This window comes from Lolium perenne, chromosome 6 (assembly GCF_019359855.2).
Source record: "Lolium perenne isolate Kyuss_39 chromosome 6, Kyuss_2.0, whole genome shotgun sequence".
NCBI classification, from domain to species: Eukaryota; Viridiplantae; Streptophyta; class Magnoliopsida; order Poales; family Poaceae; genus Lolium; species Lolium perenne.
In genome coordinates this window covers 188,454,819-188,468,474 of record NC_067249.2, presented here as the reverse complement: position 1 = coordinate 188,468,474, position 13,656 = coordinate 188,454,819, and positions in this window count along the sequence as shown.

Genomic DNA, 13,656 nt, shown 5'->3' with positions numbered 1-13,656 from the left:
CCTCCTTCTATGCTGCTATCGTTCTAAAATTGTCGACTTCTAGTCTTAGCGCAGCTAATGCAGCTCGTTCTACTTGGAGTTGCTCCTCTAGAACTTGAGCATGCAAATACTTTGACTTGGACATGGACTTGCTCTTCACCAGTCCAGCATTCCGTAAGAAAGTGTTTTTGGCAATGCCTTTCTTTTTTATTGCCATGGAAAATGCCTTCACACATTCTTCATCGGTTTTTTCCAGACCGTTTTTACCGGGTTTTGCCATCTCTAATTTCATATCTTCCTGCAAAAAATTCAGTCCGTACACATGTGTAAACATGATAGTTACTACAGAGAAACTTGCTGATAGTAGATTTATCATGTGTATGACCTACTTTTATTGCTACAGTTTGGCATGTCCGATTCACATCACATGAATTTTAATAAACATCTATAATATCATATTGACATGTACTTTACTACTCCTACAAGTTGGGATGTGAGTCGTCACAAAATTTCAATTTTAGAGAAGACTTACAAGAACACTCTGTGCGACTTCTCCAATCACTTCAAGTTTGTTCTTCTGGCATGCTTCAAAAATCTCTGGCAGAGTCATCTCTTTGTTTGGTTCCCTTTTACTTGCATTATGTAACATCTGCATTTTAGTACTACCATTTATAAATCAAATAACGCGGTTGAAATGGAGGATCATAATATATGCTGCACACTGGTGTATATACTCTGCATGATCTTTTACTAAAATATTTCTAAATAGCAGTATAAAACAACATGTCCTTACTTTTTGCCGAATGTGCACTATAAGGTTACAAGATCCCGTACGGCTAGGTAAAAGTAGTCTACCGCGGTTTATCTGATTCTGTTTAGCCAAATTCTGCAAAAAGGAGACTAGTGAGACACTGCTATAAATAAGAATCCAAGATGTGATCTGGTCTCAGTCTTACAAATCATACCAAAGTCTTTGGATCAGACCAGGGCTTCACCCGATCTCCCCCCTGTTTGTCACTCATTTGCTTAAGAGGAGATCTAGTTGGAACACTCCCGATAATCTTTCCAGTGAAGTATTTCTTCTTTAGCCTTTTGCGATCTTGCGTGCAGACAGTCTGAGAATAGACTGTTGAGAACATGCTTTACTTCCTCTTGGTCATCATCGAACTCGAACCTTAACTGTTCACAACAATATAAACCGTTGGTGCGATATACATAGAGCCAACAACAAGCTAGAAGGAACGGGACGTGCCAATGTGGTATGAGTAACATTACCAAGAGAAAGATGACTTACGTGTAACCTGTGCGCTAATTTTTCAAAATGCGCAGAGGTGTCTACGTGCTCTTTCCATGTTGGGAAGATAGGAATTTCATTCCTGACGAAAATTCCTACATCCGATGCTAATTTACAAGATTCTTCTGGGTCCAGTGGCCTTCTGCCACCTACGATAGATGAAAGGCGAAATCTTGATTCCATCCCAGCAAGCTTAGCTACGAACATTTTCCCTACTGTTGGGCCCCTCGTTTTTCTTGATCGTGGTGCAACTACAAAGTTAAGCATTACATCAAGCTATCAAGGTAGATATATATATATATATATATATTTATTTATCTATAAAGTATAACTTTATAACGGAGAAAGAAACTATAAGCATTGGAAAATGTACCTTCTTCGGTGTGGGGCTCATCCTCAGGGGAGTTGTCTATGGCAGGACTAATATGGGTCAGTGGGAGATCATCAATAGTTTGTTGATGTTGTGCTAGCAGTGTTTGGCCAGTTGTGGTTGTGTCAGCTGGGACTGGTACAGTGTGTCCTTGGGCAGTATTTACTACAACAGCTATTGCTGATCCCAATTGTGGCTGAGAAGTTGCCGTGGAAACTGGTTCTGCTGCCAATTGTGGTTGAGAAGTTGCTATGGAAACTGGTTCTGCTACCAATTGTGGCTGAGAAGTTGCTGTGGAAACTGGTTCTGCTGCCAATTGTGGCTGAGAAGTTGTTGTGGAAACTGGTTCTGCTGCCAATTGTGGCTGAGAAGTTCTTTGTGGAAGCGGATTCTGCTTGCCGATTGTCGCTGGTTGACTGGATTGGTAACAGGTGGCTGATTCAACCGCTTGGGGTGTTCACCACGTTTTTTTTTATTTCAGTACTCTTAGCATTTGCGTTATTTTCTTCAACTAGTGCCATGAATCGCTGAGACTGTCTAGTAGCAGAAGCAGATTTCTTTTTTGGTTGCGGTTGTTCTATCACCGATTCAGGCTGTTGAATGGTCTTCCTCTCATTGGTGGTTCCTACGAAATTCTCACTTGAAGCTGCAGATTCCTAGCACACATAAACGATATTTCAGTCTACAGAAGTGCCATATATGATGATATGCAAACGGAATAGAATGAAGAACAGTAAAGGATGACGTGCATGCTGAAACATATATATGATGCGTTAAGGAGACCTAGAGGTGGAATGTGAACATGTTTGGTGGGATTCAGGATACAAGTATACAACAGATGGAAGTTGCAACAGATATCTCAAAGTAAAAAAACATAAATCACCTGGTGGGGTTGAGGAGAATGGTCAGGCAAAGCATCTTCCTGAGTCAGCTCTCCAAGAGGCTCAGCAGGATCAAATTGTGAATCATAATATTGTTCTTTATCTTTGGGGAGGGGAAAGGGTTCTTCTCCCATTTTGTTCAGGTTTGCACTAGAGGCAATAGCGTTACAGATGTTTGTGCCCACACGGCTTGCATATCTGCTACATATCTTCCGCCTCCGTTTCTCTTTTAATTCATTCTGTAGTGCAATAATATCTAGCATGCATTACAAAAAAAATGCTAATGAGATGGCGGTGCAAGTAAGCAAAAAAATACTTTTCGAAATCACCTGCATAACGAAAGCGGCCATATCAACCTTCTTGGGAGTGGGCGCGTGTACGCTTTGGTTTCCAGCCGTGGACCATGGAGGCGCTTTGTTTACCCATCTCTCCAGTCCGGTGGACGGAAGGAGTCGGGGATTAAGATACGAGAACCCGGCGATGGTGAATGTCGCTGACAAGGCGGCGGTGGAAGTCGGCTATGGAGGAGCTCGTATGGTACAGTGGTCGCCGGTGGGGGTGGGGGGAGGTGGAAGCTACTCCGGCTTGCTAAAAAGCAAGGGAGACGGTGGAACGTCGTCGGTCACTACGGTGGCCGATGAGAAGGCAGTAGTGCTGGTGTGGGAGTGGGACAGTGGGCCGGCACCGGCGCCGACGTGTGAGATGATCCGGTGGGTCATGCAAGGTGGAAGCGTGAGAGAGAGATGCGGGGTTCGGCGCCGCCGGTGATAGGTCTGAATTGAGCGGTCCGGGGGGATAAGATCGGCACTGTACTTATTTCACATCGCTTTGAATTTTGGAAGCGGGGGGGATTTCGGCGGGAATTTTGGGGCAGAGTAGAAATTATTACTGGTTGGTGGAAAACTGTGGAACCCTAGCCTACGAAATCCCAGGTCTGAAGCTGAGGGCCCTTTTGTTGTGGCTTTTTTTGGCTTTTTGGCAAAGCAAAAGCCAAAAAAAAAGCACTTAAATAGGTGCTTTTTTGGCTTTTGGATTTTGGAAGCCAAAAACAAAAGGATTTTTTCTTTTGGCTTCCAAAATCCAAAAAGCCAAAAAAAAGCCACAACAAAAGGGCCCTGAGTAGGTTCGGGTTCAAGGGGATAAGCTTGTTGGTTCTTGGGTACATATGATCTCTTTATTTCGAAATTCATCTTGTATACATTTTGAAATGTCAAAAAAGAATAAAACGAAAAGTGCATGTGTACTTCTTCGCTTGCTATATACACATAAAATATTTCAATGGAAAATCGAATAGTAATTTGGGCTATGTAAAAAAGTGTTACTCCGTAAAAAAATTGTGCTAACCATAAGGCTTTTTATGAGACATGTTTTCTCTCTTTTTTTACATAGACCATGAAAAAAACTTGTTTTTTTACATCAACCATGAAAAATACTTTTTTTACATCGACCATGAAAAATACTAGGAATTTTCTAAAGTCATATTTTCCATCTTGTACACAATTAAAAATATCTTTAAAACAAACAAATCTCTAATGTCTAGGTGTACCATATCTACTAGTAGTATATACTAGTAAATTGCACGTACCTTGCACGTGAGAGCTCTTTTTTTTAGTGAAACAACTTCGATGCAATAAGAATTCGATCTTTTTTTAACAAAGGAGAGGGGCCCAAGGGCTTGGATACCATTAACTGCAACAGAGGGGTACATATTACAGATTGTAGTCAACAGTCACTTGGGTTGAAAGCGAATGCAAGCCCGCCTACATGATAGCAGGATTTTGTGAAGCTTTTTAACTTAATTGGTCAAACATGCGAAGCATGTGCCATTTACTTGTACAACTTTATCGGAAAAAATTACTTGTACAAACTAGTTCCCCTAAGTACTACCAGCACATAAGTAAACAAAAGAACCAGGGACATCATCAACTGAAACAACAATCTATTCATATAGCGGCTCTTGCATCACCCTTTGAAAATCATCTACCTGCAAAGATGAGTGCAGAGTTTCTGCTCGTGCTTTCACCTGTTCCAAGATCGTCCAGTTGATCTCATGGACATCTGCATCAGCCAAAGCGGTAACCAAGTTGCCAACCACTAGCTTCTGCAGATCAGCAACAGCATGTAGGCCATCTTGAATTGTAGAATTCCATCCTCGGTTCATTTCTTTGTTCCGCCAAGTGGCCACATCCAAGTCCTTTTGAAGACGCCTAATCTTAGCTTCCCCAGTGCCACATCCTTCTGTTTTGTTCCTACAAACGTTTGCATCTTGGAACTCTGGACATCTGTGCTACAATGCTGCTTGGCAGGGACATGAGCAGTCACTTGCTTCTGCGATTTGCCATGCATTAAATCAATCAGCAGATTAAAAGGAAATATGTTGGTTGATTCATGTCACCACTTTGAGCAACCCATGAGTTTCTAAACCTTAAATGGAGTCTAAAACATTGCAATAAAAGGGTGGGTGCATCATTTGGATGCAGAGGCCGGGGCGACCCTATTTTGAAGAAAAAATTAGAAAATCTGAAATCTATATCTATATCTCTACCATCTATACCACTCCACTCCTGTTGACAGTTTGATCTCTTTCAGTACATTAGATTATGTCATGTTTAAAACACTATTATAAAATTACCTCCTTAATGTTGAGCTCAGGTGGATCCAGATGTGCTGATACTAGGTGGCCCCTCAAATGATTGCTTGCTAGAACAATAGGACCAAATCCCGCCTCCTTTCTACCAATGTCTGCATCACTGGCGCGCTCACTGTCTTTGTTAGGAACATGAGCAGTGGCTAGCTGCTGCAAATCAAAGTTCATCAAATCAATCAGCAAACAACACATATGAAATTTGAGCAGTGCGGATAAATACCTTCTTCAGCAGCAGCCCCACGGGATCGTCCTTTTGGCGGCACATCACACGGGTGAAAAATCTCGGCAACAAATTGGGGTGCGGTGATTTTGTCCCATTCCACAGTATGCCGATCGAGGCTGCAATTATCTTATTCTGCAAGATATTTTGCCTCCGAGATTCTTCGTAGGCATTCTCGAGTGGAATATCTAGCAGGCATTACAAAAAAAAATAGATACTAATAACAAGCAGTGGAAGCAAGCAATAAACTAGTCTCGGAAATCAAATACATAACAAAAGCTGTCGGACAAAGTGTTCAACCTTGGTCGACTGGGGAGGTGGCGCGTTGGCTGTTCGGTTTGGTTCGGTGGATCATGGTGGCGCTTTGTGTACCGATCTCGTCGGCCGGTACGATGAACCAGTGAGTTGGGGAAGCAGATCCGACGAAGCGGACGGAGTGTGGTTGACGGCGTCGCTGAGCTGGCTCCGGCGCGGTGGATGTCGGCTACGGATGGAGGACTGAGAGGGAGCGAGACGGACTAGGAGCGAGGTAGGTAGAGAGCCCTTGCTTGTCCGTGGGTGGGGCTGGATATAGGGGAAAAGAAAGCCCTAGAAGATAGCATCCTGCTAATATCCTAGTACAAAACAATTGAACTAGAAAATCCCACCAATATATGGTGCTGAATTGCGGGCGGCTCATAGCTTGTGCACAAATAAAATGGGAAAATCCAAAAAATGTAGGTTCAAAAAAAACTCTCGTAGGCAAAGTCGCTAGCTCGCCATGAGAAGATGCACTCCGCCAAAAAAATGTCATGACAAGCTAGTTTGCTATGGATCTTGCATTAACCCTGCTCGATAAAATGGTGGGCACAAAAGACAAGCTAAATCAAAAATAATGGTGGTAGAAAGATGTAAACTCTTAAATGTAAACTCTACTAAACAGGGCCAACTCAAAAACATGCCTCATATTATTAGTACTTCCTCCGATCCATATTAACTGCCACTAAAATGGATGTATCTACAAATACATCCATTTGAGTGGCATGTATATGGATAGGAGTAGTAGATCAAGGAGTTGCGAGACAGTGGAGGAAATGAGGTGGGGAGGAGGAGGGTGACGACCAGACCCCCACCTCCACGGCACCTCATAAATAGAAGCTAAAATATGTAAAACACTGGAGGAAATGAGGTGGGGGGAGGAGGGCGACGACCGGACCCGATAACAGTACTCCCCCCGGTCGAACTGCTCCTCATGTCGCGCAAGATGAAAAAAGGGGTATTTTTTCATTGACTTGATGGAAAAAAAGGTCTTCTTTTTAGCCCCAGCGTCACCGCAGATCAGGTGACATCCACCTATTGCATGTCACCGTGTGACATGCGGTTTAAATTCAAATTTAAACATTGCGAACAAATCTGAAAAAAAATCATGCATGTTCACAGCACATATTAAAATAACCCCTAAAATTTTCAGATCAAAATTCGAAACATACATCGAGAAACAAAAAAGAGAAATCTGTCATGAATAGTTCCTGAATTCAAATCTGAGTTTCTCTGTAGACTATTCACATCCGAGTTTCTCTTTTTTGTTTCTCGATGTATGTTTCGAATTTTGATCTGAAATTTTTAGGGGTTATCTTAATATGTGCTGTGAACGTGCATGATTTTTTCAGATTTTTTCGCAATGTTTAAATTTGGATTTAGGCCGCATGTCACACGGGGTGCATGTCACCTCACTACCGCTCGAGAAATGGAGCCCCTCTCCGCTGGGCTCCAATAAAAGCTTCACTGCTCGTGTCGAGTTTCGTTGAAGACACTGGCTAGTGCATGTCAGGGGGACAGAGAATAAATTGCGTCCACGCGTCGGCGCGTGCTGTCTACCCCAAACCCTAAACTCTGTCTTATGAAGTCAAGCACGCATGAAGAGAAGTGGTTTTTGGTTTCAAACATGGAAATTTCAAAAACGCTCCCAAGAGCTACATTTTGGAGTGACTAATTATTCATATTCATGATTTAAACTTGTTTAAATGGGCATAAAAATGGGCATAAAATTCAAAATAAATCAAAATAAATGAAAAACCAAGGCACATAATCTTCTTATGTCATATAGTAAGCATTCAATTAAGTTGATAAACAAGGTCTAGACATATTCAAACCAGAAAAATCATGTATCTCCCCCTAACCCTAAACTCTGTCTTATGAAGTCAAGCATGAAGAGATGTGGTTTTTGGTTTCAAACATGGAAATTTCGAAAACCCTCCCAAGAGCTTCATTTTGGAGTGACTAAGAAGCATACATGCTTACTTTTTCATATTCATGTTTTAAACTTGTTCAAATCTTGGTCAAACCTAGGATTTGACCAAGATTCAAATGGGCATAAAAACTCAAAAAAGATGAAAAAATGAAAAACCAAGGTCTTCTTATGTCATATAGTAAGCATTCAATTAAGTTGATAAACAAGGTCTAGACATATTAAACCTGAAAAATCATGTATCTACCCCCTAACCCTAAACTCTGTCTTATGAAGTCAAGCATGCATGGTGAACAGAAGTGGTTTTTGGTTTAAAACATGGAAATTTTAAAAACCCTCCCAAGAGCTTCATTTTGGAGTGACTAAGAAGGATACATGCTTACTTTGTCATATTCATGTTTTGAACTTCTTTAAGTCATGGTCAAACCTAGGATTTGACCAAGATTCAAATGGGCATAAAAATTCAAAAAAAATCAAAAACCAAAGCACATAGTCTGTGTATGTCATATAGTAAGCATTCAAGTTGATAAACAAGGTCTAGACATATTCAAACCAGAAAAATCATGGAAATTTTAAAAACCTCCTGCGAGCTTCATTTTGGAGTGACTAAGAAGGATCGATGCATGTTACTTTTCATATTCATGTTTTAAACTTGTTTAAATCTTGGTCAAACCTAGGATTTGACTAAGATTCAACAAATGGGGATAAAATTCAAAAAAATCAATAAAATGAAAACCCAATGCACATAGTCTTCTTATGTCATATAATAAGCATAGAATTAAGTTGATAATCAAGGTCTAGACATATTCAAACCATAAAAATCATGTATGTGGCTACCCCTAACCCTAAACTCTGTCTTATGAGGTCAAGCATGAAGAGATGTGGTTTTTGGTTTCAAACATGGAAATTTCAAAAACCCTCCCAAGAGCTTCATTTTGGAATGACTAAGAAGCATACATGCTTACCTTTTCATATTCATGTTTAAAACTTGTTCAAATCTTGGTCAAACCTAGGATTTGACTAAGATTCAAATGGGCATAAAAATTCAAAAAAAAAATGAAAAACCAAGGTCTTCTTATATATGTCATATAGTAAGCATTCAATTAAGTTGATAAACAAGGTCTAGACATATTAAACCTGAAAAATCATGTATCTACCCCTAACCCTAAACTCTGTCTTATGAAGTCAAGCATGCATGGTGAAGATAAGTGGTTTTTGGTTTCAAACATGGAAATTTCAAAAACCCTACTAATTAAGAGCTTCATTTTGGAGTAACTAAGAAGGATACATGCTTACTTTTTCATATTCGTGTTTTAAACTTGTTTAAGTCATGGTCAAACCGAGGATTTGACCAAGATTTAAATGGGCATAAAAATTCAAAAACAAAATCATGAACCAAAGCACATAGTCTTTGTATGTCATATAGTAAGCATTCAAGTTGATAAACAAGGTCTAGACATATTCAAACCAGAAAAATCATGGAAATTTCAAAAACCTCCCACGAGCTTCATTTTGGAGTGACTAAGAAGGATCGATACAGGCTTACTTTTTCATATTCATGTTTTAAACTTGTTTAAATCTTGGTCAAACATAGGATTTGACCAAGATTTAACAAATGGGGATAAAAATTCAAAAAGTAATCAATAAAATGAGCACATATTATTCTTATGTCATATAGTAAGCATTCAATTAAGTTGATAAACAAGGTCTAGACATTATCAAACCAAAAAAATCATGTATCTAGCTACCCCTAACCCTAAACTCTGTCTTACGAAGTCAAGCATGCATGAAGAGAAGTTGTTTTTGGTCTCAAACATGGGAATTACAAAAACCCTGCCAAGAGTTACATTTTGGAGTGACTTAAGAAGGATAGATGCTTAATTTTTCATATTCATGTTTTAAACTTGTTTTACTCATTGTCAAACCTAGGATTTGACCAAGATTCCAAATGGCCATAAAAATTCATAAAAATGAAAAGAATGAAAAACCAAAGCACATAGCATTCTTATGTCATATAGTAAGCATTAAAGTTGATAAACAAGGTCTAGACATATTCAAACCAAAAAAATCATGTATATATCTACCCCTAACCCTAAACTCTGTCTTATGAAGTCAAGCATGCATGAAGAGAAGTGGTTTTTGGTTTCAAACATGGAAATTTCAAGAACCCTCCCAAGATTTACATTTTGGAGTGACTAAGAAGGATATATGATTAATTTTTATATTTATGATTTACATTTGTTTAAACCATGGTCAAACCTAGGATTTGACCAAAAGATTCAAATGGGCATAAAATTTCAGAAAAAAAACAAAAGAATGAAAAAAAACAGAAAAATGAAAAACAAAAGCATATAGCCTTCTTATGTCATATAGTAAGCATTCAAGTTGATAAAACGGTCTATACATACTCAAACCAGAAATATCATGTATATATCTACCCTAACCCTAAACTATGTCTTATGAAGTCAATCATGAAGAGAAGTGGTATTGGGTTTCAAACATGGAAATTTTCATGTTTGAAACTTGTTTAAATCTTGGTCAAACCTAGGATTTGACCAAGATTCAAATGTGCATAAAATTCAAAAAAAATTAGAAAAATGAAAAACAAAAGCACATTGTCTTCTGATGTCATATAGTAAGCATTCAAGTTGATAAAAAAGGTTTAGACATATTCAAACCAGACAAATCATGTATGTACCCCCTAACCCTAAACTCAGTCTTATGAAATCTAGGACGAAGAGAAATCGTTTTGGGTTTTAAACGTTTAAGCCAAAAGCCCCATTTCAAATATTTCAAACTTATTCAAATTTGGTTCAAATTTGAAAGACATACAAGTTATAGCACACATAGTGCATACATGTTCACACATACTGCACTAGATGCTAACCAAGGCACATAGTCTTCTTATGTAATATAGTAAGCATTCAATTAAGTTGATAAACAAGGTCTAGACATATTCAAACCAGGAAAATCATGTATCTACCCCCTAACCCTAGCTAAACTATGTATTAAGTCAAGCATGCATGTAGAGAAGTCGTTTTGGGTTTCAAACATGGAAATTTCAAGAACATCCCAAAAGCTTCATTTTAGAGTGAATAAGAAGGATCCATGATTAACTTTTCATTTCATGTTTTAAACTTATTTAAATCTTGGTCAAACCTAGGATTTGACCAAGATTCAAATGGTAACAAAATTTAAAAAAAATCAGAAAAATGAAAACCAAAGTACATAGTCTTCTTATGTCATATCGTAAGCATTCAAGTTGATAAACAAGGTCTATACAAATTCAAACCATACAAAATCATGTATCTACCCCTAACCCTAAACTCTGTCTTATGAAGTCAAGCATGAAGAGAAGTGGTTTTGGGTTTCAAACTTGGTAATTTCAAAAGCCTCCCAAAAACTTCATTTTAGAGTGACTAAGAAGGATACAAGCTTCCCTTCTCATTTTCATGTTTTAAACTTGTTTAAATCGTGGTCAACCCTAGGATTTGACCAAAAGATTCAAATGGGCATAAAAATTCAGAAAAAAATCAAAAGAATGAAAAAACAAAGGACATTGCATTCTTATGCCATATATATAGTAAGCATTCAAGTTGATAAACAAGGTCTAGACATATTCAAACCATAAAATCATGTATATATCTACCCCTAAAACCCTAAACTCTGTCTTATGAAGTCAAGCATGCATGAAGAGAAGTGGTTTTTGGTTTCAAACATGGAAATTTCAAAAACCCTCCCAAGAGCTTCATTTTGAAGTGACTAAGAAGCATACATGCTTACTTTTTCATATTCATTATGAAGTCAAGCATGCATGAAGATATGTGGTTTTTGGTTTCGAACATGGAAATTTCAAAAACCCTCCCAAGAGCTTCATTTTGAAGTGACTAAGAAGCATACATGCTTACTTTTTCATATTCATGTTTTAAACTTTTCAAATCTTGGTGAAACCTAGGATTTGACCAAGATTCAAATGGGCATACAAATTTTAGAAAAAATCAAAAAAATGAAAAACCAAGGCACATAGTCTTCTTATGTCATATAGTAAGCATTCAATTAAGTTGATAAACAAGTTCTGGACATATTCAAACCAGGAAATCATGTATCTACCCCATACCCCTAGCTAAACTCTGTCTTATGAAGTCAAGCATGCATGAAGAGAAGTCGTTTTTGGTTTCAAACATGGAAATTTCAAAAACCTCCCAAAAGCTTCATTTTGGAGTGACTAAGAAGGATCCATAGGAAACTATGTAGTACTATTACAATATAATAATCACCCGAGTTATTAGAGCAACAAGTCTGTCCCTTACGTGTGGTTCCCATGCGTGAGGTCCCACACTTCAGTGAGCACAAGTCACGTACGCTAGGTAGGCAAACTCCCAGCCATCTTCTTTGTCAAGAGAGAGGCATCAACACACACACTCTCTCTCTCCATCTCTCCAATTATCCACCTCCGTTGGCTGCCGGTTTTGGCAGGGCGTTTCTAGCTCAGCTCAGAGGCCATGGTGTGCAGGCTCTGTAGCCATGGTGATTTGGTCGCGCCAAGTGGTTCGTCCCCGGCTGCGACGAGGATCAATCCGGACGGTGGTTGTTAAGGACCCGATCGCATTTCTTGCTTTCAGCCTGGGGTCTACCATGTAAATCTTAGGGATTTAGACGTAATTTCCTGTTTATTTTGTGTCCTGCTGTAAACTGCGCTCTGATGCGTATTGGAAATCTAGGTACTTCAGGATCGTTCGGTTGTCCCTCTAAAAAAACATCTCTCTCATTCTCGGCCTTTCTCGCTCGCTCGCACCCCCTGTGCACCGACAACCCTGCACAACAGTCAACATCACCAGAAAAAGGATAGACACCATAAATAAGTGGGGCCCCGTGACTGCTCTCCCTTCGTCTCCTCCCGTGTGATCCCTCTTCCTCCGACTCCCGACCTTGCCGAAAAGAAAAATGAAATGAAAGAGTTTCACTGGATGGGCAAACACATGGCTGCCTAGTAGTAATAATAATAACATAAAAAAATCGACCTACGAGGGTTCTGCCCAGTACTACGGATCAATATCAGAAAATGCAACTACGGGGTTCGATTTTGGCCTGCTAATATAAAATTAAATAATGAAAAACCATTTACATGACATTATTTTTTGGGTTTCAAACATGGAAATTTCAGAAACCTCTTAAAAAATTCATTTTAGAGTGACTAAGAATGATGCAGGCTTCCCTTTTCATTTTCATGTCTTAAACTTGTTTAAATATTGGTCAAACCTAGCTAAGATTTGACCAAAAGATTCAAACGGGCATAAAATACAAAAAACATAAAAATGAAAAACAAAAGTATATAGTCTTCTTATGTCATATAGTAAGCATTCAAGTTGATAGACAAGGTCTAGACATACTCAAACCAGAAAAATCATGTATATATCTACCCCTAACCCTAAACTCTGTCTTATGAAGTCAAGCATGCATGAAGAGAAGTGGTTTTTGGTTTCAAACATGGAAATTTCAAGAACCCTCCCAAGATTTACATTTTGGAGTGACTAAGAAGGATATATAATTAATTTTTATATTCATGATTTACATTTGTTGAAACCATGGTCAAACCTAGGATTTGACCAAGATTCAAATGGGCATAAGAATTTTTAAAAAATCAAAAAATGAAAACCAAGGCACATAGTCTTCTTATGTCATATTGTAAGCATTCTCAATTAAGTTGATTTTAGAGTGACTAAGAAGGATGCAGGCTTCCCTTTTCATTTTCATGTTTTAAACTTGTTTAAATCTTGGTCAAACCTAGGATTTGACCAAAAGATTCAAATGGGAATAAAATTTCAGAAAAAAATTAAAAGAATGAAAAAACAAAGGACATAGCATTCTTATATGTCATACATATATAGTAAAGCATTCAAGTTGATAAACAAGGTCTAGACATATTCAAACCAGAAAATCATGTATATATCTACCCCTAACCCTAAACTCTGTCTTATGAAGTCAAGCATGCATGAAGAGAAGTGGTTTTTGGTTTCAAACATGCAAATTTCAAGAAC